Source organism: Struthio camelus, chromosome 9, assembly GCF_040807025.1.
Source record: "Struthio camelus isolate bStrCam1 chromosome 9, bStrCam1.hap1, whole genome shotgun sequence".
NCBI lineage: Eukaryota > Metazoa > Chordata > Aves > Struthioniformes > Struthionidae > Struthio > Struthio camelus.
Window position 1 is genome coordinate 14652351 of NC_090950.1, and position 23187 is coordinate 14675537.

Genomic DNA, 23187 nt, shown 5'->3' on the forward strand with positions numbered 1-23187 from the left:
AACTAGCCATCTCATGGATCTGTAAGTCTGGCCTCATATATTGCCAAACATACCCTAAAAACTGCACATCCCCACATGTTAGTGGCCTGACATCCTCACTGCCTCAGAGTGCTCTCAGAAGCACTTGAAATACTTTTTTCGTACTAATAAAAACTAATTCTTTTCCCAGCACTATCAGCTACGAGATTTGATGCTCGAACACTCTACAGTGCCCCATCTTCTCTTTAATTGGTGTTTCAGCTGTCAACAGTGCTCACCTGCAGCGAGTCCCAGTTAGAAATCGTTACTTACCGCTGCTGCTACAGCAGAGAACTGTTTATTTCCCCATGCTGTTTCTAGACCAGAAAGTAATCACAAGATCTAAAAATACTACAACGTGGTAACTGCTATATCTGACTGAAGCAGAGCAATCACTGAGCATTGCTTTCATCACATCTGTGTGTAGATAAGAATATTGGTTTGTTCATGAAATCATGCTTCTGAGTTTTGTGCTTTTGGGTTTGTTTGTTTTTTTTTCCCCCCACATCACCAGCTGCAAAAGCATAACAAGACTTACCAGGAATAGCTGTTGAACACGGGGTAAGCGTGGCACAGCACAGAGGGATCTTGTGCACGTCTAAGAGACGTAACCAGGTTATAAACTGAACTCCGGACATAATTTGATTCCCAGCTTTACGTGGTAGACCAGGTCAAGCAAATACAGAGCGGCATGTATCTCCCAGAAGGGCTCAGAAAATCCCACAAGGTCTGTCTCTGTCTAAGCACCTAAAAATAGTCTAACGATCTGTCCTCGTCTTGGAAAAAAAAAGCTCTCCATTGATTGATTTTGAGCACAGGCTCATAAAACGTGCACTGCATCCTCTCAGGGAGCTGTCATCACCTTGCTGTTATCATGAGAAAATGAGTTATTTGAAACAAACACAAGGATGTGCTCTGCAACTGGGTGCGAGGCTTCAGGGACAGCAGCCTCCGTGACCTGAGTTTGGGCCAGCCTGGTATCATCGCTGCCCGTCACGGAGAGCCGAAATCCCACCAGGACCGTGCTGCGGGGCTAGCAGGGGAGAGTCCAAGCTCGAAAGGCCAGCCTCCAGCTCGAAAGCCCAGGAAAGCCTTCAGCATATAATAACAAATAACTTGTGCAATATTTAAACTGCTTTTCACACCTCTCAAAAACCAGACCAGGTCTGGTTACATCAAGCCAATATTATTTATGTGCACCGACACCTTGATATACAAATAGAAAACTAAAATGCACTTGGGAAGAACATAGAGCTTCAAGTTGCTTGATGTGACTCATATTATTAATTATGCCCTCTGTTTCTGGCATTACGATTAAAGATTATCAATATCCCAGGGTACCATGCAGATATTTTATGGAATCATTAAACAATATCACAGAAGAATTGCAGCCACATCATTCAATGTGGGATGGCATTACTGTAAGACATAAAATTGAACAATCATATGCTTACTATTGTGATTTACAGCATGTGAAATCATTATATTTTATCTTTTAAAAAAAAGAGAGAGGAGTTCATAGATGACCCTGTCCAAATAAATAATAAACAGCAGGAAACTAAGTGAAGGGTTTATTTTATGTACAGTAATGAAGGAAAAGCGATAATTCCTATGACCAGCCAAATGGTATTGATGATGAATGCCAGTTTTGGCCAGGTACCAAGTAAATCAGGCACAGGTGTGAAAATGGTAGTCTAAGGGAATTAATGTAATAATTTATTCTCTGTTTTTTCAAGCATACTTTACCTCTTGCCTTTCAGTTTGCATCTGTTTTATTTTTTTATTTATTTTTTTGTATCTCTGCTCTTTCTGTGCCTCAATGGACTGCTGAGAGTGAGTAGAGTCCCCCTTGAGGAATTCACATTATTTCAGTGAATTATACACGTTTCTTGTGTATACAGTCTGGGGACTTTGAGCTTACAGTAAATGACATTCATTGCTTTACTCAGGCAAAGCTTTACTGTTCTTAGAATCATGACTGATTTTGTTGTATGAGACCAAAACCACTAGTTAAGAAGCTGTTAGGAAAGAATACTGTTAAACTACAAACCAAACAACAACATGTTGCCTTCCTATGTTTAATGAGATCTTCATGTCCTTACCTTGCCAGGTTTGGGATTCTCTCAAAATTGAGTATCATTCCTGAGACTTAACGATGTTCATGTTGGGTGAGTGCCAGACCTAAGTGAATCAGAAATTAAAATATTTAGTGAACTGTGGCATTAATAGTAGAAATATATAAATGCTTCCCAAAAATATCAAAAGTCTTTCCAAAGAGGGCATCGCACTGTGGTAAGCAGAGGGAGATTGCTGCCAGAGAATATTGAAACATAACGTAGAAAAAGCTATAGAGGAAAAATCAAAGCTTTTCTTGATGAAGTCATCATTTGATTAAATGCACAGCAGGTATCGTTGGCTTTAATTTAGTGTGGTGTTCGGATCTGTGAGGTTTAAATCTTAATCCTGCCTTTCCACTGCCTTGTGTTATGAAGTCACTTGCACCTGGGAGAAGCATTTTCTGGTCGACTGCAGCATGGTCCCAAATGCGAGTGGTTTGTCTTACTTCACCTGCTCCCTCAGCCAGTGCAAGACGTGCGATCAGCGCGTGCACGGTCTCCTGTGTGCTTTCCTGAGGAGGGCGAGACGCAAGCGTACGGCGGCGAGCGATGCCCTGTTACAGTCTGCACTGTGGCAGAGGGTGCGAGACAGCGTCCAGCCCCGCGATGCGCCCCGGGTGCGGGGCACGCGCCTCTCTGCGTCAGCTCGGCACCGATAACCCGCCTCTGCCGCGGAGCAGCTGAGGAGAAAATATGAAGGCGGCTGATGACGCTCATCTCGCCTCACGTCTTCTCACTGTGTTGGAAACAAAAGCCTGACTCCTACAAGCCTGAAGATTCAACAAAGGTAATGTTTTCTGCCAATAGGACCATTTCTCAGGTGAGGGGCAGTCCAGCCGGAGGACAGCGCGCACCCTGACGCCCCTGCAGGGTGCTGCCAGCCCGCGGCCGGGGCTTGGGAGCCCCCGAGCTCGCAGACCTGCCCGCGGGTTACAAATGCCCCAGTTTGTGCCCCGTTTCCCAGTCGGCACTGTCAATAATGCAGCCAGCGCCCCCCTACAGCCTAATTCACCCTGTGACTGAACAGATACATTTTGAGGCTGTGGTCTCATAACTGAAATGGCTGAAATGATTTCATGAGGGCTGGAAGTCTCCATGTAACCTCTATCCACAAAATGGGCTACAAACTTCCCCACATCCAGCAGCAACATATTTTATTCCCATTGGTATTTGGAAGTAGTTAACTTGGGAACTAGAGGCACTGCTCCTGCTTTGCTGAGGCGGCAGCTCGATGCACTCAGGACCAGTTAGCTCCCTGCCGTGACCTGACAGTTTAATACAGCACCCCGGGTTATACTTGGAATGCATTAATCTAAAGAGAAAAGACACATTATTGAACAGCACAGGAGTACAGTGTTTTTTATCTCTCTGTTCTCACACTCTGCATCTCTGGGGCTGTCCTGGCTCTGGGGCAACAGTTGTTGAAGACTACTCTAAAGCAGCTGCAACGCCTCAGCACGTACAGAAGTTGCCAGTGCTCTTTCCCCCTTCTATTTAATTGCAGGATGCATAGTTGTTCAGTGAGAAACTGGGATGCTAATCCAGCCACTTTTGCAGAAGAATGAATACAATTTTCAGACAAACACTTCAACTTCCAAATGTTAGCAACCACCACATAACTGCTTCTCTCTCTCTTCCCTGCAACAGCAAAGGCAAATCAGTTGTTCCCTTAAAACAAATGGTACAGGAGAATGTGTCTCAGAAATACTATTTTAGTATTAAGAGTTTTAAAAGAAAAGCTGATGGTCTTTTTGTGAAAGAAATAATGTTTTAATAGTTACCTCAAAACTGCACGCCGCACCATGTAGCCCATACACAGAGGAAGGCTCTGCTGAGCTGGCTGGGGCTGGAAGATGCCCAGGCTCCGGGAGGGTATGCAGGACACAGCAGTTGCCATCGCATTTAGTTGTGTTAGGGTGATGCCCCCCAAACCCCAAATGAGATCAAGACCCAACACACTGGAAATAGTGCAAATGAAGGGGTGATTCCTGCCTTGCGTTATTTACAGATTAGATAGCCGTGGCAGTGGGCGGTGTGAGTCTGGAAATGTTGCTCCTATTGGCAAACAGGCGAGGAGCAGAGCCGGAGAGAAGGGTACAGCTGACTTCTCCTTGCTCCGTGGAAAGGCCCAGCACAGCGCGTGCCTCAAGCTTCCGAGGTAGAAATCTGTGACAGAGCTGGCAGTTACATCCCTAGCCCTCAAATCTTAGTCCAGGGACTGAATTAACCTCAACTTCTCACCTTCACAAGCCAACATGAGGAAAGGACGGCATCCACGCCTCAGAAACCACCCAGCTCTCCTGGAGCCTCACAGTTTGGGTGAGACTGGCTGTGTTTGTTACTCAGACTTCTTCATCTACTGTCAAAAACTGCAATCGGCAAGAAGCTAGCTATTGAATGGAGAGAAAGGATGATGTGCCTGGTGACACCTTCTGAAACCTGAATAATACTTCCTTCTTTCTTTTTTCTTCCCCCCACCCCCTTTTTTTTTTTTAACTACCCTGTCATTATTGCTCCCTGCAGACTTGCTGCCAAAAGTTCAGTAACTTCAGTGGTCAAGACTTGATTCTTAAAACAGATGCAAATATCGCTCTCGTTTATGCAAGACCTTGAATAATGTTAGCCAAATTCCCTCTTTTCTGATACAACTCAGCTGACTTAGAGGGAGTTACTCATGTGTTATAGCAGCATAAATGAGAGGAAGTTCAGGTTCAATGCTTCCTTTTCCAGCTGCATCAGATGTTAACTAACACAGCTTTATTCCCTGATCCTGCTGAAAGAATTGATGACGGTGGTACACGAACAAAGACGCCTTCACATGCACAGAGTTGTGTACATTGTTGTTGTTAAACAAACATGCCCATGTTAACTTCAGCTTCATTAAAATACAAGAAAAACATTCATCCTGGGATCTCAGACAGGCAATTGATACAAAAGGATGTGTTCCAAATATTAAAAAAAAAAAACCCACAAAAACACTCCAAAATAAACAACAACAAAAAAACACCGTAAACCCAGGGAAGGTAAATACCCAAAATTATAAACGTTAAAAAAGAAAATATGCTGTGTCCTGCCTAGTACATCTTGAATCATGGATAAAAGGATTTAGCATTCTTTTTGCTCTGTCCACTTTTAATAGGAAAAATCCAGGTGCAGATGTGGGCTTGATTCCAGTGCCAAGCTGCCTGTTCTGTTTAATAAAGAGTTTAATGCAATTTAATCCAAAGAAGCAAAGAGCCTTAAGACACCAGCACTAGAGATACAGAATCCTAATTAATTTTCTGGTGGTCACAGTTGTCACAGAGATTCCCCTGCTTGTGCTTCTGTTAACATGGCTTAAGAAAAAAAAAAGCCAATAAATTCTGTGTTTGCATTCAATCGCAACTCCTAGGGAGATGATTAATATTTATATAAGAAAATAGCATATTACCACACCAGAATTATTCAGCTATCTCCCCCTTCCCCTTGCTTTCTTCTGCCTGCCCATGAGATTGCTCTGTCATTAATGAAGGGATAAGCATAAATACCTCTGACCAGTTCTGCCTCCTCATATGTTGATATGGCAAGTCAGGAAAGGCAAGTAGAAAGAGATACTCTTACCTCTGCCAGCAAACCTGCAGGGGAGCAGGACACGAGGGATGACACCAGCCTGCACGCCACAGGCCCTTCCTCCACGGAGACACCATTACTGGCCTGGGAGGATGAGCAGGTCCCCGAAGCTCCTGGGACTGAGACACCATTTTGCAGCAAGCAGGCGCTCTCCGTACGCTTACCCGGGGGAGTCCGATTGGCATTGACAGAAAAGACATGAATTATTGCACACAGAGCAGCACTTGCCCCCACCACTGTGCAACACACAGACAGGGCCACGTACTGAGGCCAGGCAGGTGCTCAGCCAAGGAACCCAGAAATCTCAAAAAGTGAGTGAGTCGAGAAGGTAGCAAGTGACTGAAAGCATTAGTGGGACGTTCAGTGGTGGCATGAAGAAATCCAGCAAGTCAGCGGCTGTGACAGGAAAAAGCTAACAGGCACGTTAACCAGGGCAGCTGACCGGAGGTATATCTTACTGTAGGAAAATGGTAACGGTAAAGAAAAAAAAACAGTCTTTCCTGGGAGGCTGTGGAAGAGGCCTTCCCAAAATATCTATAATTTCTGCTGTGTCTGTAAAGTACTGAAACTGTCTATACTTTCTGCGGGCAGTGTCTCTCGCAGATTGGAAAGTGCACAGCAGCTACCTGCATTTACACCATCCAAAAAGCTGTCCCTCAGGGACAGCATGGGGCTGGCCCAGACATACTTTGAATTAGTAAAACCAGACTAGGAAAGACCAACAGCTCACTCCAACTCAGTAAGCAGTTAGCAGATTGCTTCAACTTTGAGACGGGCAATTGATGACGGGTATTCCTTTGGTAATATCCTGTTTGCAGGTGAGGTAAGGAAGAGAGGGTTTAATAAAAAAATGCAAAACCAAAACCAATAAACCAAAAGGGTCCAACCCTGAACGCTGGAGGTAGTTCCTGGTTCGCATCCCCGGTGTCTTTCCATCCTGTATTCCGCCTTCGGACCCTCCCGCTGCACTTTGTCCCAGCCTCGTGCTGCCAGCGCCGGCTCCTGGACGTACTTTACTTTGCTCTGTTTGCAGCTGCCCTACGTGTTGCCCCGTGACCACGTCAGACTCCAGCCTCAGCCTTCACCGCCAGCCCAGAACCAGAGCAGCGGCTCCCTCTGTCCAGGGCTGCTAGCCAGGACCGCTGGTGGGAAGGGGGCCAGCCGCCCCCGCCGCGCTGGGAAGGATGGAGACGCCAGGCTCATGTAACCACCAGCGTGTCAGCACCTCTGACCTTGGCACTTTTCCGTGCCATTGGTGGTGTGCAGTCAACATAGATCCGGTGAGAGAGCCTAGTCGGGGACACTTCCCACTTGAACTCATTACTAATTTGAACACAAAGTAAATGGAAAGTGAATCTTAAAACTGCAGTGGAAATCATGGTTGCAGTATAGCAAGATGGCTCCCGGGAGAAAGATCACCTCGTGCTGTTCTCTGCCTTTGTACTGATGGTTCAGGTACTTGGCCGACATGAATGTGTTTGTAATCCCTGCCGCCTAACGTTTTCTCTAGGAAGATGGTAGAAAGATTGGAGGCTAATGTTTGTTCCAAAATGCTGCGGATATGAGCACCTGGAGACCTGCTATGGTTTTGAAAGTTAATTATATTAAAAGCTTAATCAAAATCAGCTGTGGGTGCTGTGAGAGTAATTACAAGAGGAATGTTCCTATTTCAACAAGGCAGAAGTGCATGTCTAATCTTAAATACACTATCAGTTCCGGTTTAAAGTAAGCACCTTACGTATTTTGTTGAATCAGCACCCAGATATCTAAATGAGATTAATCCAGTCGCTAGGCTGTGTTTAGCACCCTATCATCACCTGCATTACTGTGGCTTTCATAAAAGGACATGAGGACTAGGTAACCCGAAAATTGCACACTCCTGCTTTGTTCAGACTTGAAAAGCTTTCCCTAACTTTCTTCTTCAAATGGAGGAATAGCTTCTCAGGAGAAACATGGCTAATATAAAATGACAAGTTAACACTGCGTAACGCACCCAAAGCAGCTTGCGTTTCTAGCACCCATGCGTAGTTATATGGACATTTTAAAAGTCATTTATGCTTCTAGGAACATACACCACACGCAGGTTGCCATTGCCTGCACATTTAGTTCTGAACTGGGGTGAAGTTCTGACTGAGAAGCACACTGAGGGCCACTCAAATAACGTATCCCCGGTTCGATATACGCAATAGAAACGAGCAAACTCCAGAATGTGTGATCTGCAACCGTAATGTCCCCGTTGTAATATGAGGACAACATACCAAGTTATTTTATTTCCTCCTGATTCAAAAGCCACATGGCATTTGCTGAAAGCCAGTTCAGTTTTTCTGAATGTAGTAAAATATCCACTGCAACAAAGGATAAGGATTTTCTGCTGCAAGAAAATAACATACATGTGATAATTTGAACAAACCGAAACCCTTTAAGGCTCAAACAGATTGCATGTTGTTTTTTCCGAAATCACAGATTGTAACACATGACAGAAGTAGAGCATGTTATACAAGGTGTTGTTATTAAGCAAACAGGGAAAAACACTCAATGGCCAGTGTCTGCCTGTTCACTGAAAACAGTTTCATTGCACGGGTTGGTCTCACCTGTATCATTGTCACTCCCATTTAAAGATACCTAAAACAAAATGAGTTCCAGTGGGCTCACATGCACTGATAAAATGCATCTGTTCCTAATCTGCGGAAACTGATTTTATGATATTCTAGACAATTTTATGATATTCTAGACCATGCACAATGTAAGAGTAAGAGCTTTTATATATGGGACTGTTCAGGAGCTGGAGGTAAAGGCTGGGAGGGTGAAGTCCCTCTCCCCGCTGGCTGCAGGCATTTTCCCTCACATTGGCTTGGGCTCTTGGCAAATTGGTCTTCATTTGAAAATGTTCAGCTCCTGAATTTGCTCTGTCCTCTGCTCTCTACCCTCCCCAGACAGCTGGACAGAAAGTTACTGCAGTGACTGAAGGTGCATCCTGACCTAAGAAATCTGCCAAGAAAACTGAGACTCTTTAAACCTGTCTTTAAAACAAGCCTTTTATAGCTACAGAGTTGGTCATATACAGAAAATTTTATTATTCTTCAAATTATTTAAAGGCCAGTGGCGTTATTTGCCAGATGACGTGGCTGCAGATCATTACCTGGGAAACAGGAGTCCTTTCAGCCTGGAGTTCATAACGTCCTGGGAATCCCTAGGGGCCGTGCGCCCCGGCAGCGTGGGTGCACGGGATGCTACCAAGGACCGCCGTGGGCTGGCCATCCTCGTCCAGCACAGCTGGCACCGCCGAAAAATGCCTGTACCGGAGCGGGAGAGCCAGGCTCTTCCTACACAACTTTCTGCAACGCTTCTGCCACACTGAGCACTGTTTGCACTAGCAGAAAGGGGTGGATTAGGGGAATAAAGAGGGTTTGCCGAGAGAGAGGAGCTGTAGTTGAGGTGGTCAGCTACGGCGTCCCTTGCGGTCCCGCTCGCCCCAGCAGGGTGCCGGTGGGAGAGCCTTGGAGCTGCGCTGCGCCAGCGTTTCCTGTGCCGTCAGGCTGTCCGCGGCTGGCTGTCCAGAACACACAGAGGAACAGCATGCAAAACGGACAAAAATCGCGCTGTTTCACAACAGACGTGATTTGTCCAAGCTACAGCGAGCTTTTTTCTTAATGACTACCTGGAAACAGCGGCCACGGGGATCGGGTGCGAGCGGGGCCCGTCTAGACGCGGCCGCTAAACCCGAACCTCCTCCCGTGCACGCTCGCCTCCTCCAGCCCCGTCAGCGCAGAAAAGCTGCCCGTTTTTGTCGCCGCCGCCGGGACAGAGGCCCTGGCTGCTCTCGCGCCCGTGCGCCGCCTTGCCCGAAAGTTGCATAACTGCCCCACAGCCAGCCCCGAAGCACTGCTCCCCGGGAGCCAGCTGACGTGCTGGACGTGGAGGCCGTTCCTGGAAAAAATACCTCAGCGGCCGGCGGCCGCACGGCACACGAGGCCACCGCTGCTCTTGGCACCTCCCGGCCGGAGGCGGTGGAGAAGCGCCGCGGGCGGAAGGAGCAGCCGGGGCTCCTCGCCTCCCAGCACCCAGCCCGCACCGACCTCCTCCCCCGGACGGGCCCGGCTGCACCGCTTCCTTGCAGGGATCTGTAAACCAGGGAGTGGCTTTAGTCACGTGCCATGTTCTTAGCAGACATTTTAAGTCCCACTTAGCCCATCAGCTTAAAAACATGAATGGAAGAGCTGAAGGTATCATCCTGAATTTCCTCATGATCTTCTCTTAAAATTCCCCCACGGCTGACACTTACGCTCGGGCTACCTAGGACTACGTATTTCACCAAGCTCATTCATTTCACTGGTCTGAGGTGATCTGTGGTTTCAAAATCCTGGTCTCTGAGGAGCACACTCTCCTCCTGTCTGGGAAGTGCTGCCTCCCCCGCGCGCCTCTGGACCCGGCCCAGCACCCGGGCGGGCGCCCCGCGGGCCCGCGCCGGCCCCCCGGAGGTGTTGGAGGAGCCCGGCCGGCGGCGCGGCGGAGACCGGGCCGTGCCACGACCCGCCGTCCAGCGAGGGTGGCTGAAGCGTCTCTGACGGCGTGACTCCGCTGCCCTCGCGCCCCACGAAGCGTTTAACGCCGCAGTGAGGCCTGAGAGCGGCCGGGCTCGCCGGCACGGCCTGAGCACCCGAGGACGTTGCGTAAACCGTTCAGAAAAATGTTTGTGACGCTCCGTTTTTAACAAAAAAAAAAACCCCAGTGTCTGCATAGACCGTGCACGTAATGCTCTCCCAGTTAAAGAGGAGAATGATTTGTTGCCCAGAAGGAAGACATCAGAAATAAATGTTTTAACATTACTGAGGGGATTATACGCAAGAAGAAAAGAATTCAATTTGAGGTTTTACTTAAGAGGCAAAAACACATCAAGGCCTGATCTCGTTCCCACTGATATCTGCAGGCCTTCGCCAGCGCTCTCAGTGACAGCGATTTTTGTGTCTGAAATTTTACTCCTCCCCTCACACTCACTTTCCCCCATTCACACTCCTATACTCGGCAGCTCGGCCACTCTTCAACCACAAAATTTTCCACCAAGACATTTGTAAAGGTTGGGTATAGGGAGCTAGAGGAGAGGCGAGGGGCATAAAGAGGTCCATCCTGTGCTACAGCGAGCCCGTGTGAGTGCTTCCTACCAAGAGCCACTTCCAGACTCACCAAACTGGGATGAAGCAGCCTGACAGCACCCGGCTGATCCTCCAATGCTCGTCAGCCTCCCACCACTCCCCTCGAGACAGCCTGACCTTGGGCAAGTAATTTATCCAGGCTGTGCATCAGTTGTCCCTTCTGTAGAAAGGGAAATTGGCTTTTACCTTATAGGGGCATGTGGTGAAGCTGCAGAGTTTGAAGGCTGCCAGGAGCAGACCCGGTACCAGCACGGCCCGGGGTCTGGTGGCGCTCCGCGGTGCGCTCCCCAGGACCTCACCGCTACAGCATGTTTCGTAAAGACGATCAGAAGGTCTTCAGACAACAAGGACAAAAATGTCCCAGTGAAAAATAGACATGAGATTTGCTAGCATTCAAATTTTAAAACGTAATTTAAAAATTCAAAATGATGTCGCCTTTGAAACAGCAACTCTAGGCAATTAGCTCAAACGAAACAGAGCTGAAATAAAAAGTTAGTTCTTATCAACTCTTCTCCTGCCCACCAGACCTTTGCAGGCCAGGCTTGGCTTCTGGTTGCCGGTTGCGGTTCACTCAGTGGCTTTCTAAGGTGCCGCAAGCTCTGCTCTGCAACCACTGCTTGCTCCAGGAGCAACCTCTGCAACACCCGCAGGCCCCTCTCAGACATGTCCACCCGGGACCACCATGAGCCCTGTCCCACACCAGGGCTCTCGCCTGGCCCAGACACATCCCCTGGGAACAATAATCCGGAAACGCCAGCATGTAAATAAAACCACTGCCATCCACTGCGCTGAGCGAGGCTTCTCGTTACTGGGCAAGAGCAAATCTATTCATGGCCAGCAGGGATGGAAAAGGGTAAGAAATGTGACCCGAGGTGAGATCCAGAGAGGCTTTCCTCACCTGGGAGTGCTGGTTTGTGCTCGTATCTCCGTCGCGAGCATGAGCGCACGTCTACAGCTCCGTTCCACAGCTAAGGTAACAAAAGCAGTCTCTAGGATGGCTATCAAAACTCTACCCTCCTATTCGGTTTTCTGGATTTTTTTTTTTTTTTTAACAATAAAAGGCTAAAAAGGCTAATATTACAGTCCTTTTCTCCCCCCGCCCCTTTTTTTAAACACTGAGACTAATTCTCAAAAACAGCAATTTAAAAGGGGTGGGAACCCCTAGGTTTGTGCTATGGGAGCACAACATACTGCCTTGCCGGGGAGGAAGGGCCGTACGCTGGGGAGCAGCACAGGGACAGAGCTAGTGGGACCGCACCGTTTCCCTGCTGTCGTGAAGGCAGCGAAGGAGCCCGCACGGGCCTGCCGATAACGGCTGTTCCGCCTGTGCAGACTCATCAGTCCCTGCTGTTTTCTGTTCTTCCGGTGGTCTAACTCATTCCGGCTCTCTGGGCGACCAAGTGGTAGCTCTAAAAAGTCTCGTCTCAAAATATTCATTTGTGGACGTTCCTTAAGCAGCCTTCCTTGCCAGATATTATTTCTGTTAATTGGGCCTTTGGGCTGCCTGATATGCTGGAAAATTCACATTTTTCTACTCTTTTTCTTCTGCTTTTGAGCTGTTGTGTTTATTCAAGATGAAAGCCAGCTGTTATATTAATAAGAGAGCTGCCTTTCCTAAAGGGAAACATTCATCAGCACAGAAGCAGACGTTGTAGCTTTGCTGCGAATTACTTAAATTCCTCCTTTTTTCTTCTGAGCAGGAAATCCAAGAAGATGTATTTCAGAGCGATAGTATTGTGACTGCAGAGTAAAAGCTATTTACCCTAATCCCTTTAAAAGCTGGTAACAGGGATTTAAATGCGCTGAAGTTCGAAAAATGTTTAAATTTGAAGGGAGATGCAAGTATAAACCTAAAATATTTTGAAATAAGAAATGTTTGGATACTTTACATAGGAAATACATTTCAAATATAACACAGGTGATTATTATCAAATCAGCTGTATTTTTTCCATGCCCTATGGCTATTGATTTTCCTACAGAGCATCTTCTCAAAATGCCACTTGTAACATTTTCTACTGATTTAGAGTATAATACTTAACACTGAAATTTTAAAAGTTCACAAAACAGTTGCTGAGTTATTTTGTGTAATAAGTCCAGGGGTTATCGCTATAGGACGGGTGTGCCGTGACAGGGTGACCCTGGAGCGAGCCGTTCCTGCACATCTGGGCTCCCTGTGGGCTGTTGCTGGGGGGCTGTTTTGGGATTTGCGGCTGTGGGGCTTGGCGGACCTTGCCCTGGGGCTGGCACCGGCGAGGGAAACGTGCTCCACAGCCACCACGGTGCCAGCAGGGCAATAACCTCGTGCTCAGGCTTTCTTGGGACTGGTCTGGGCAGGGGTGAGGCTTTCAGGCAGGGGTATTCGCGTGCCAGGCAAGCAGCCGCTTCCAAATGGAAAATCCAGGCTAAAGGTTTCCCTTCAGAAATTCTTTCTCTATTTCTTTCTTTCTTTCTTTTTTTAACTGACATGCTGTATCTCTGTAGCTGAGATTTTTTATTTACTATAAAATCTCAGAAAACTTGCCTTTCATTACTCCTCTCACGTCTTTTCTGTTTTTCTTTCTTCTCACAGTGGCAGGAACAGCGCTGGTAGGAGGGACGGCACAGAAGGAAAATGCAGAATGTTTTCTCAATATGAAAATCCAGCTGCAAAATAGAAAACATTTTCAGTGGAAAAAATGACTTTGAAATTCAGTTAAGCCCACTCTTATTTCCCTGAGGCTGGAAGCGAGAGCAGCTTCCCTGGCCACCCCTCCTCGCACCCCCCCCTCGCTACCACCCTGCTCCAGCCTGTGGTCTGCACCCTTTCTAATGCCAAAGATGGGCTAGCAATTTAACTTCAGGAATGTGACTTTTTAGACAAGTACCAGAATGCCCAAGCCTCTTACACAGCCAAATGAACACTTTGAAAATATCCTTCCCTTGTATAAAGTATAACCTGCAATATTTGAATAAGTAAGGTATACGTGAGAGATATCACATGTTCATAAAAACAATTATAATCACAATACCTCATTTAGGTTCTGGAAAACTTGTTAACGGTTTCATGCAATTATCTGTTTACACAGACTTTTTATAACCGTAATATTAAATATTTCCATTATGCCATTGCTGAAATATTTTAAAAATTAATATAATCTGTTGTAACATAAAGAAGAATACGAGCATAACTACTTTGGAAAATACGTTCCAGCTGAATGAGCTAATTAGCTTTTAATAATGAGACCTAGCCAATGCATTTACCAAGCAGGCTACTGGAGCTTAATGATTTCAAAAGCTATCACATTTACAAGTTAATGTAGTGTAAATTATGCATGACCATCTTATAAATAAGTGTAATAAGTTATTTCCTGGGCTAGTGTTGTCTTAAAATGAGGTTCTTCTGAAAAGTGATTTTAGAAATAGAGCTTTGTGTGAGCCCGTATTTACTGTCTTTGTAGCTATTTCCAGATGAAATTTTGTAAGTTTGGCAGTAGACAATCATTCACCAGCCCAGATTTCCTTCAGTCCATGTCACTGCTAAGCCCTGAAAAATCTCCCTGGTTTAGGAGTAAGCAGAAGCTTCGGAGGCACTCAGTTTAATGTTTAACATTTCTCTTGATGGCAGATATTTAGGGCTAACAAAACCAAAGAAGCCTCCTCTCTACAAGCAGCAATATTAGCTTTGGCCTAGCAGCGGTTTTTGGAGACGTGCAAAACTGGAACAAAAGCCACCTATGAAAATACATTGCTATCTACTGTGAAAAGTACTTGCCCTTCTTCCTTCTCACCTTTCTTTTAGTAAAGAAACTAGTTCAAAAGAAACTTCCCAAATATGAACTACCAAAAAAAAAAAGTGTTCAAGCACAAACTATTTTTTTGTTTTATCTACACTACTCCAATCTACAAATTCTAGTTCTAACTTAAGAACAGCAAGTATGCATACAGTGCAATTGAGATGGGAATGCTTGCATGTTTAATTGCCTATGTGATCGACATCTTGGCATGCTTCCTGATTATTTGCTTGTTTTCTGGTGGATGATATTCTAGCTATTTTCTCTTTTTTGTTATTTCTGTTACCAATATGGCATCCTAGATCATTAAAAAACACCAGCCTTTTCCTGTAGAACAGCAGCCTTTCCAAAAAAGAAAGAGAAGAAATCCTTCCCATTCAGCTGTCATTATTTAGGACTGTTTTGATTTCGTTAGGTTTACTGGAGTTTTGAGGCCGCGGCAAGATCTCGTCAAACCTCACAAGGAACTATGTGGTCCTTCTCATATTTCTGATTAGAATAATTAGATACAAAATTTTTTTTAATAGAGGAAACAATTGATTTCACAATTGCTGGTTGAGAGCCAGAGTATTGTATTTTCTCTTGAAAAAGTAACTTGGCAAGATTTATTTCTATGATCAGGAACTAGGATTGGAGGGAGCTTATTTAATGAGCGATGTTCCTCTTACTCACTTGTTACACAGGGAAGCTGTTCAGTATAAATTTGAATGAGCAGAGATTCATTAGTGCATTAATCTCAATCTATCTGAAAAATTACAACTGCTTCATTAGCAAGGTTCGTTTGCAAAATAATAAAAAATAAGCTTGAATCAGTGGATTTCCACCAAAACGTATGCCGCTTACAGTAGAGTTTTTCTCCTCAGAGGTCAGCTCAGGAATGTGGAAGGAATCCTCAAGAGACCCTACTTATTACCACCAGTCTCTCTGCGGCTGGTAGCAGTTTAAGGTGCATTTTAGCATTGCTTTCTCAACCAGAAACAGGCAGCAGACTGTGACTATCTTTAGGCTGATATGTGGACATATATAGCCACATGTGTGTGACTTGCATGCACCCGTGCACATGCACACCACACACACACACACACACACACACACCAGTCCAAAATCTCTCCCTGCAGAGAGAGGAAATTGAAGAAAAAAAAAATCCCACTGTTAATTAGGAAAGGAACATTAAGTTTCTAAAGGGGGTCAAAAAGGCACATACATCTGTGAGGTGAGGTCTACCACTTTGATGTTTGCCTTTACCTCAAGGCTTCTTGGCCATGCAGTTAAAGTTCAGTTTTGCAGCAAGAGCAGAACAAAGCAGGAAGGTCAGCTGGGCTGCAGAGGGATGCCAGCACTCAAGATGCAGCTGTATAGTTGTTTTGCAGGAATGAAGAGATGGGCAATGCATACTTCTCCCCAAAAACCTTTATGGATATTTAGTGTTTCATGAACCAGCAGGTTCATGGTATCACCTACCAGCAGGGCTTCAAAGGACACCTCCATCAGCTCATCAGTGATGCTCAGGTTCCAAAAACAGACTGGTATGGTTCACTTACAGGTGTCATAAAAATAGTATTTTCCCAAGCAGTACCAAGGTCCTTGAGGAAGAAACAAGGAGCATCGTCAGTATTTGGGTCTACCTGTCAATTTAGGTTCTATACCCATCCCCAGGGCAGATGAAAAGGAAAAAAAAGTGTTTGTCAATCATGCATATGACATACGTACAAAATGTTGGGGAAAACCATTGCAGACTTGTACAAACTCCAACTTTTTTCCCTCCTTTGATTAGTAATTTTTTTAAACATTTTTAAACCATCAAGGTTCACCACGCAGTCCTATCAAGCTCTATCTAGGCAGACAGCTTATGAATTTTCAGTCACGTGAAGAACAAATGGGGAACGTCAATGCGGCACTGAGCTAATAGCTACTGTCTGGTGTTTAACACAATATTTTCAAACCGTGTGTCATCATGTTACAGTCTAGAGGAAGCCCTGGTGCAGACAACTGGAAGCAGCGCCAAGGTCAAGTAAATTAGTAATTACAATCAACGAAGTTATGTGCACAGCACACACTTAAGTTTCTCCTGCTCTTGTTTCTTTTAAATCAGTCTTTGCCTTTGACTGTAAGCTCTTTAGAACAAGGAGGTTTTTTTGCAGTGTTTGGAAGAAGACCAGACTCTCCCCAGTTCAGCATTTGCCCCCTGCGCTCACCCTGAATGAGTGACGGCTTCCTCGGCCTCTCGGCGTTTCCCCGAGGCTGCCAGCACCTTGGTCCGGGAGCTGCACGGGCTCACATCCCACCAAGCCTTTCCCGTACCTTGGCCCCTGACTCCACCAAAACCAGAGCTGCCACCTGCTCTCGCTCCCTCTGCTCGACCCGATCCCCAATTCTGGGCGGGCGCGTCACCCCTTTCTTTACCTGCTTTTCAATTCACAAAAATCTCCTCTTTTTCCTATTCAGCCTCTCCAGGATGATCTAACTTTGTAGAACAGATACTTTGAAGCATCCTTTTGGGCAGAAAGGCGTCGGGGGCACGTGCACGGCGATCCCATCACCGCATCTGAGCATCCCACACCGCCAGCAGCCCGGTGATACTCGTTTTTCCCGTGGCCAGAGCCAATGAGCTTTCCTATAAGAAAAAGGATGAAGGTCTCTTGCTGAAAAACAATTTAAGGACCATACAGAATGAGGGAACACACCAACTGGATATGCGCGAGTATCATTTCTCTAACGCATCTGCTTTAAGATGTGCTGCTGCTATGTGTTTTCTTTATAATAAGTGCTACTTGAAAAACATTTTTCTCCTTGTCCTTCTTCCTAAAAGTCTCTGACAGTGCTGTTTTTCTCAGAGCCTTATAATTATAATTGTTTTTTTTAATCTCCTGCTTTTGTGATACATTAAGTCTCTCGTTAGTTGCTCATCCACTAGGAATTGGAGATGATTATCACTTTGCTGCTTTGATATTTTACTTTGATATGATAATTTACTTGATATGATAATTACTATCTAGATATTATCAATAACAGCGTTAAGCAGCAGCCTGAGCACCCTGGCTGTAATTTGATGGAAGATTTGTGGTTCTCCTTGTCCGTCCCTTAAACATCGATCTTCCCACGTAGGGAATCTGCCTAACCCCTTGGGTGAGTTATGTTGTCCTACAGAATGAGAAGTGACACTTTATTCCAAAACATTAAGGCTAAGTCGGGGTGTATAAACAGCATCTACAGCCTTTATGGGACAGGATGGTAGTACAGGACTTGTTTATGGTCCTGAATGCCCACTTTGTTTGGAATTTATTAAGCAGATAAACAGCACGAGCAGTAGTCAGAGCCTGTGTTTTATGTCCTGTTGTCATAATTCAGTTATAACGCCTTTAAAACTATTTCCAGCAAGCTTTGCTAATTGATAGTGTATATCTGAGGGAGGGAAAAAAAAGTGCCTGTTTTCACGGAAACTTCTATTTTTTCCTTTTTTTAAATACAAGGCTAAAAATAGACAGGCCTCCCTGCTAACAAGTATCAGAGCCGTAACTGAAAAAGGAGTAACGCCAGACTTTTTTGCTCACCCAGTCTTTACTTTGAGAAGACGGCCACGTTTATTTTTAAAGGCAATACCAGCAAAATTCAGCTGTTGTTCTTCACAAACGTTCATGTTAGCATGTTCCTTGCTTGTGGTGAATGTCACTGCATTGCCCCGTGTCTCTTTTTGAGTTAGGAGGAGATGAAACGAATGTGTGTCACCTCTTTTCACGTCCGATGCCTGCAAGCCCCGGCCTGTGGGCCGAACCCCGGGGGGAACCTGCTTTTCCACCGGAGTGAAGTCAGACCCCAACTAGCACTACAGCTACTACGGCGGGGAGGGGGCTCTGTTTGCTGGGTTCATGCAAGCCTAGACCAAAATGATTAAAATCCCTTATGATCTGCACGTACAGTGTCACTGTCACCAAATCCAAAGCCAGATTCCCATCATTTTATAACCCCCCCCCACCCCAGATAGGCTGCCAACCTGCACCTGACCAGGGCTGAGGCAAAAACCTCTGTGATCCTTCACTGCGTTTGCTAAATATATTCAGGAGCATGATGCTCACAGACATGAAAATGAGAAGCAACCCTAAAATCCTGCCTGTTTGTATTTGCAAGACGCTTCGTATTTGTAAAAGTTTCCAGTTTGTGGACTCTGCAGCTCACCAGCTGGTTGCTTGGTTGCGTAGCAACTTTCTTGTCTGCCTCTGCTTGCCAGAATCAAAAGGCCGCGTGTTGCATACAATAATTAAGCTATTTCTTGGTTTAGAAGGACCAAAATTCACGTTATTCCCTGAACTGTTATCTGATCCCAGGCTCCTACCTAGACAAAGAGTGATATTCATAGTACAGAAATCACAGCTCTCTAATTTGCCTCTTTTTTCCCCCTTTAAACACAGTACGGTCGATCCTGTCACTGGGCATTTCCTGCTTTGCAAGGAAAGATGAAAAAGGTACCTGCAGGCTGCTCCGCAACAGCTCAGCTCGTGCTGGCAGAGCGCTTGAACAGAGTAGTGGAAAAACTAGCAAGACGATGGGGGCTATCCTTAGGCAGCAGAAACAACCCCACAGCTAGACCCACAAGTCTGAGGTTTTGTTCCGAGAGCCCCTTTCCCCCCTCCACCAGCCCCAGCCCCAGCCCCAGCCCCAGCCCCAGCCCGGATGCTTTTCAAGAAAAATAGCTGAGGCTGCGCACGTCCTGCAGCTTGTTTTCCCACAGGCTGGATTTGTGCGGCAGTCGTCGGCGTGTTGTGCAATCCGGGCTGGCCCGGGCGCAGGGCTGCGGTCAGACACGGACCTCCGGCCCCCGACGGGCTCGCGAGAACCGTCCCCTCCGGGCCAGTGCCTGCTGCCAGGCAGAGCTGCTGCGAGCTGCACGTAGCAGAAAAGGGCACCTGAATCAATGGGAGCTTTTGCCTATTGCACAAACACACACCCGTGCCAGGGCAGGATGAAGAGATGCTCCCGATTTCCAGCCAGCGGAGCTGCCCCCTCGCCCGCAGCAGCCCAGGCTGCACCACCAGCGGCGGCCCCGCGAGCGAGCTCTTGAATACGCCGTAAAGATCTAAGACCTGCCTGCAAGGATGACATCCTCCCCAGACGTCAGTCGAAGATGAAGGCAGTTCGGTTTGCAACATGTGAAGCGTAGCATTTAAAGCACAGATGGCACCCTGGCACGTCTGGAGCGCAGCGTGCTGGCGCCGGACGACTTCCCAGGCTGTGAAAACACTTTCTAAAGACCACGTCTCTCCTGCTGCCACCGTCGGAGCGCGGCTTTCTGGCCTGAGCCAAGATCTTAACAGCACATTGCATACAATTTGAGACGCCAAACCCCAAATGTTTCACCCCTTTGCTTGGCACTGCCGGAGTTGGGAAATTAAATATTAGCTCCAGAGTTAAAACTGTCTAAACTTGCCATTTTTCCAGTTTGCACAGCGCACAGTGTTTCCCATCAGCTATACACTGGTAACTGTTCAGGAAAAGCTGAGTACTGGATTAACTTTTACTATTTAGACACCACCAAGAGTGTCTGTAAGGAGAAGTAATCTGTTTTATGCGGCTGACTGATACACCTGGGGAAAAGTGACACTCCTCTTCGGGGCGCAGAAGCCCCCACTGAAGCCTGCGTAGTGCTGACACCGCTTTTATCGGTTGTGTTGAGTTGAGGACTAGACCAGTTATTTTTCAGCTCTTGGCCAAAGTACCGTGAGCCTTCAGGATTCCCCGCTGGCTCGTAGCAGGGTTGTGCTCTGGGAGAGCAGCAAACCCCGTTTTGACCCTCTCAGGTATTTCTCACAAGCATAACATGGCATCACTTACCGCGGAGCATCCAGCCCGGCCCTTCGGCCTTCCTGCCGTCTCCGGGGACCTGCTCCGTGGGTCTGACGCAGCCACCCTCTCATTTAATTGGTCTCGCAATTCAAACTCGCCCTCATACGCTTTGCATCTCATAATTTTCAGAGCACAAAGTCACCTGCGAAGAGCCCCTGGGGGACGCTGGCTGGTGGCCACGTGTCCCCGCGGCGCCAGCACCTCGGCAGGGCCGCGAACGCAGCCGCAGCAGGTTAGGGCCCACCGCTTTTCCCAGGGCTGCTGGGGGGGAAGAGCTGCTCACCTTGCTGAAGCTAGCCCCGCGGTCCCAGGAGTCAAACACCGAGGAGCTTCACAAGATGAGTCCAGTGCTGGCTTTGATCTGAAATGCGCAGTGGAGAAAAGATGGAGGACAAAAGCCCAAATCTTTCTTCCTAGTTTCTATTTAGGTGCACTACTAAAAAATGCATTTTTGGAGATGCTGTTTGCATTAGTTTCATCCTAATTTTGCTGCTTTTTGACATGAAAGAGGTGTTAGAAAACTTATAAAACCATAAACCTGAAGAACTGCTGCTTACAAACGGCCTTCTCACTAGTTTCCTTTATTGGTGAGGGAACAGAAGAAGCAAAGAGAGCACTAGAGTATTCAATTGTCAGCTGTAATTATGTCTACTTAGGTTGAAGAAACTTGTGAAGAGCTCTGTCAGATTTTTACTGTAGAGTTAAAGAAAAAATAGCTTATCCTTTATCTCCTTCATGTCAAATTATAAAATAAACATAAGAACAGTTAATAAAAATATTTTACGATGATGAATTCAGATCTCTACTGCTCAGAAACAGACCACCTCAGGATTTCGGTATATATTTGGCAGTAGAGGAACGGCGATGAGCGCTATTCATAGGCATCGGTTCTGTGGATGGGGGCAAATGTCTAGTTGGCAGCCAAATAACCTCTGACACCCCCCCTTCTCCCTTGTGCTACATAATGAATTATCTTCTTGGTAAATGCCCTCAACTCATAATGTGAAGCGACTGCCGGGAAGGGATGGAAGCAGGCAGTGAGAAGAGCAAACTTCACCGCTACAGCCCCTGCGCTGGGCGCCTGCATTTCGCATGACCTCCCAGCGCTCTCGGAGCCTTCCTCCTTTCCTGCAGCTCCCTTCCGTTCGCTGGGCTTTGAGTGTTTTTGAGAGGAGACCAGCTGCTCTACAGCAGCAGCAATCTGCTAGCCAAAGGAGTCAGTGCTGGTGAGGGGTTTGTTTTTCACCCCACCAGAAAAGAAAAGAGAGGAAAAACAAACAAACAAACACACACATGTTGTATGCTTGCTCGGCAAAGCTGGATTAAAGTAGGTAATAGGAAGAGGATGAATAGCCAGCTGAGGACCGGTGTGTGTGGGCTGGGGGGAGGGATTGGTTATGTCACACCACACCTTGCCGAACAGCTATTCTTTCCTCATTTTAACGGCAACCAGCTGCTCTGCAACAGGTCGCTCCAGCAGGACAGCGATGCCCCAAGCAGCGACAGCCGGCGAGAGCGGGCGGCCTGCTGAGGAGGTGTCAGCTGAGCCTGGGAAACGGGCTTTGGTCAAAGCAAAAGACCTGCCAAATTGGAAGGGAAAAGGGCTATTCACCCATACCCCCAAAAAAGGGGTTCAAGCAGATTAATGCTGGATTAGGGGTGTAAGAGGCTCTCTGCTCAGCGAGGCCGGGCAATCCCGCTCCCAGCCTCGCTGCACTATCAGCAGCTCACGCAGTTCAGCCAAGCGCTGACGTGGGGCAAATCACCGCCCCCCCAGGCCGGGGTGCAGCCGAGGTGCCGGACACCAGCTGGGGCGTCCCCGCGGGGCCAGAGCTCCCCGGGAGCCGACCGCCTCGGCCCGGCCTCCCGCGCACCCGCCGTCGCCAAACCCGTGGGGCAGCACCCACGCGCCATCGCCGGCACCTCGAAACGCTCCCCCCCCTTGTCTCCTGCTCACCTGTTTTGAAGGGAATTATATTTCCTGGTGTTTTGCTCAAGCTGCGGTTTTTTATTCTTTTCTATTCTGCGTTGCTACGAGCAATCAGCATCTGCTTTCAGGTGTTTTCTTCACCTTAGCATGTAATTCAAGGCTCCGTATGCGGATGTTTAGCTGCGCTCAGGGCACTACATCTCATTTGGGGAGAGGGAGGGCTTCATCCTCTGTTCTTTTCTGTATTGTATTCTTTTCTACTATTAGAAAAGGGGAAAATTGCACAACTGCAGGGTAACGGTCTCTTTCCTTAGACATACTCAAGGGTGGGTGGACACCCGGAAGGACAAGTGCTGTCTTTGCCTTTTCTGCCACTGGTTTTCCTCTGATTTAAATATCACCAAAAAAACCAAGGGAAAAAAGGGCTGCCCACTTCAGGCTCCCCCGTTTCATAAATGAAATAAATGAAAAACCTTATAAAGATGAACTCAGCCAGAGAAACGGCCTTGGCAGCTCACCCACCTACCCAGTCTCAGAGCTGCAGCAGAGCTCCACGTGGGAAATTCCTGCTCTGCCCGGACCTAGAACAACGAGGATCCAAAATCAGTAATTTGGGATACTAATTGATTTGCAGTTACATTTCTAACTCTTCTTACACATCTGTCCAATAAATGTCTTGAAACCAGGGAACACCTTCATATAGGGCACCAGTAATCTGCAGTGCACAGGTAGGTGCGTAAGGATGACTAGATGCG

The 23187-nt window shown here is 46.9% G+C and overlaps 2 long non-coding RNA genes across 2 annotated transcripts in view; one reads left to right on the plus strand and one right to left on the minus strand.

Moving 5' to 3' along the window:
- The window catches only part of LOC104144644 (uncharacterized), a 210887-nt gene extending 201175 nt beyond the window's left edge, over nt 1-9712 (plus strand). Inside the window, exons 6-7 of the long non-coding RNA XR_011142930.1 lie at nt 2129-7024; nt 8678-9712. This is a non-coding gene — a long non-coding RNA (uncharacterized lncRNA). The remainder of the gene's footprint in view (nt 1-2128; nt 7025-8677) is intronic.
- Nucleotides 9713-11412: 1700 nt separating this feature from the next.
- Nucleotides 11413-17488, minus strand: LOC138068223 (uncharacterized). Its single transcript, XR_011142931.1, has 3 exons — nt 17068-17488; nt 16126-16247; nt 11413-13537 (listed from the first exon to the last, which is right to left on the minus strand). It is a non-coding gene; the product is annotated as an uncharacterized lncRNA (long non-coding RNA).
- Between the last annotated feature and the right edge of the window lie 5699 nt (nt 17489-23187).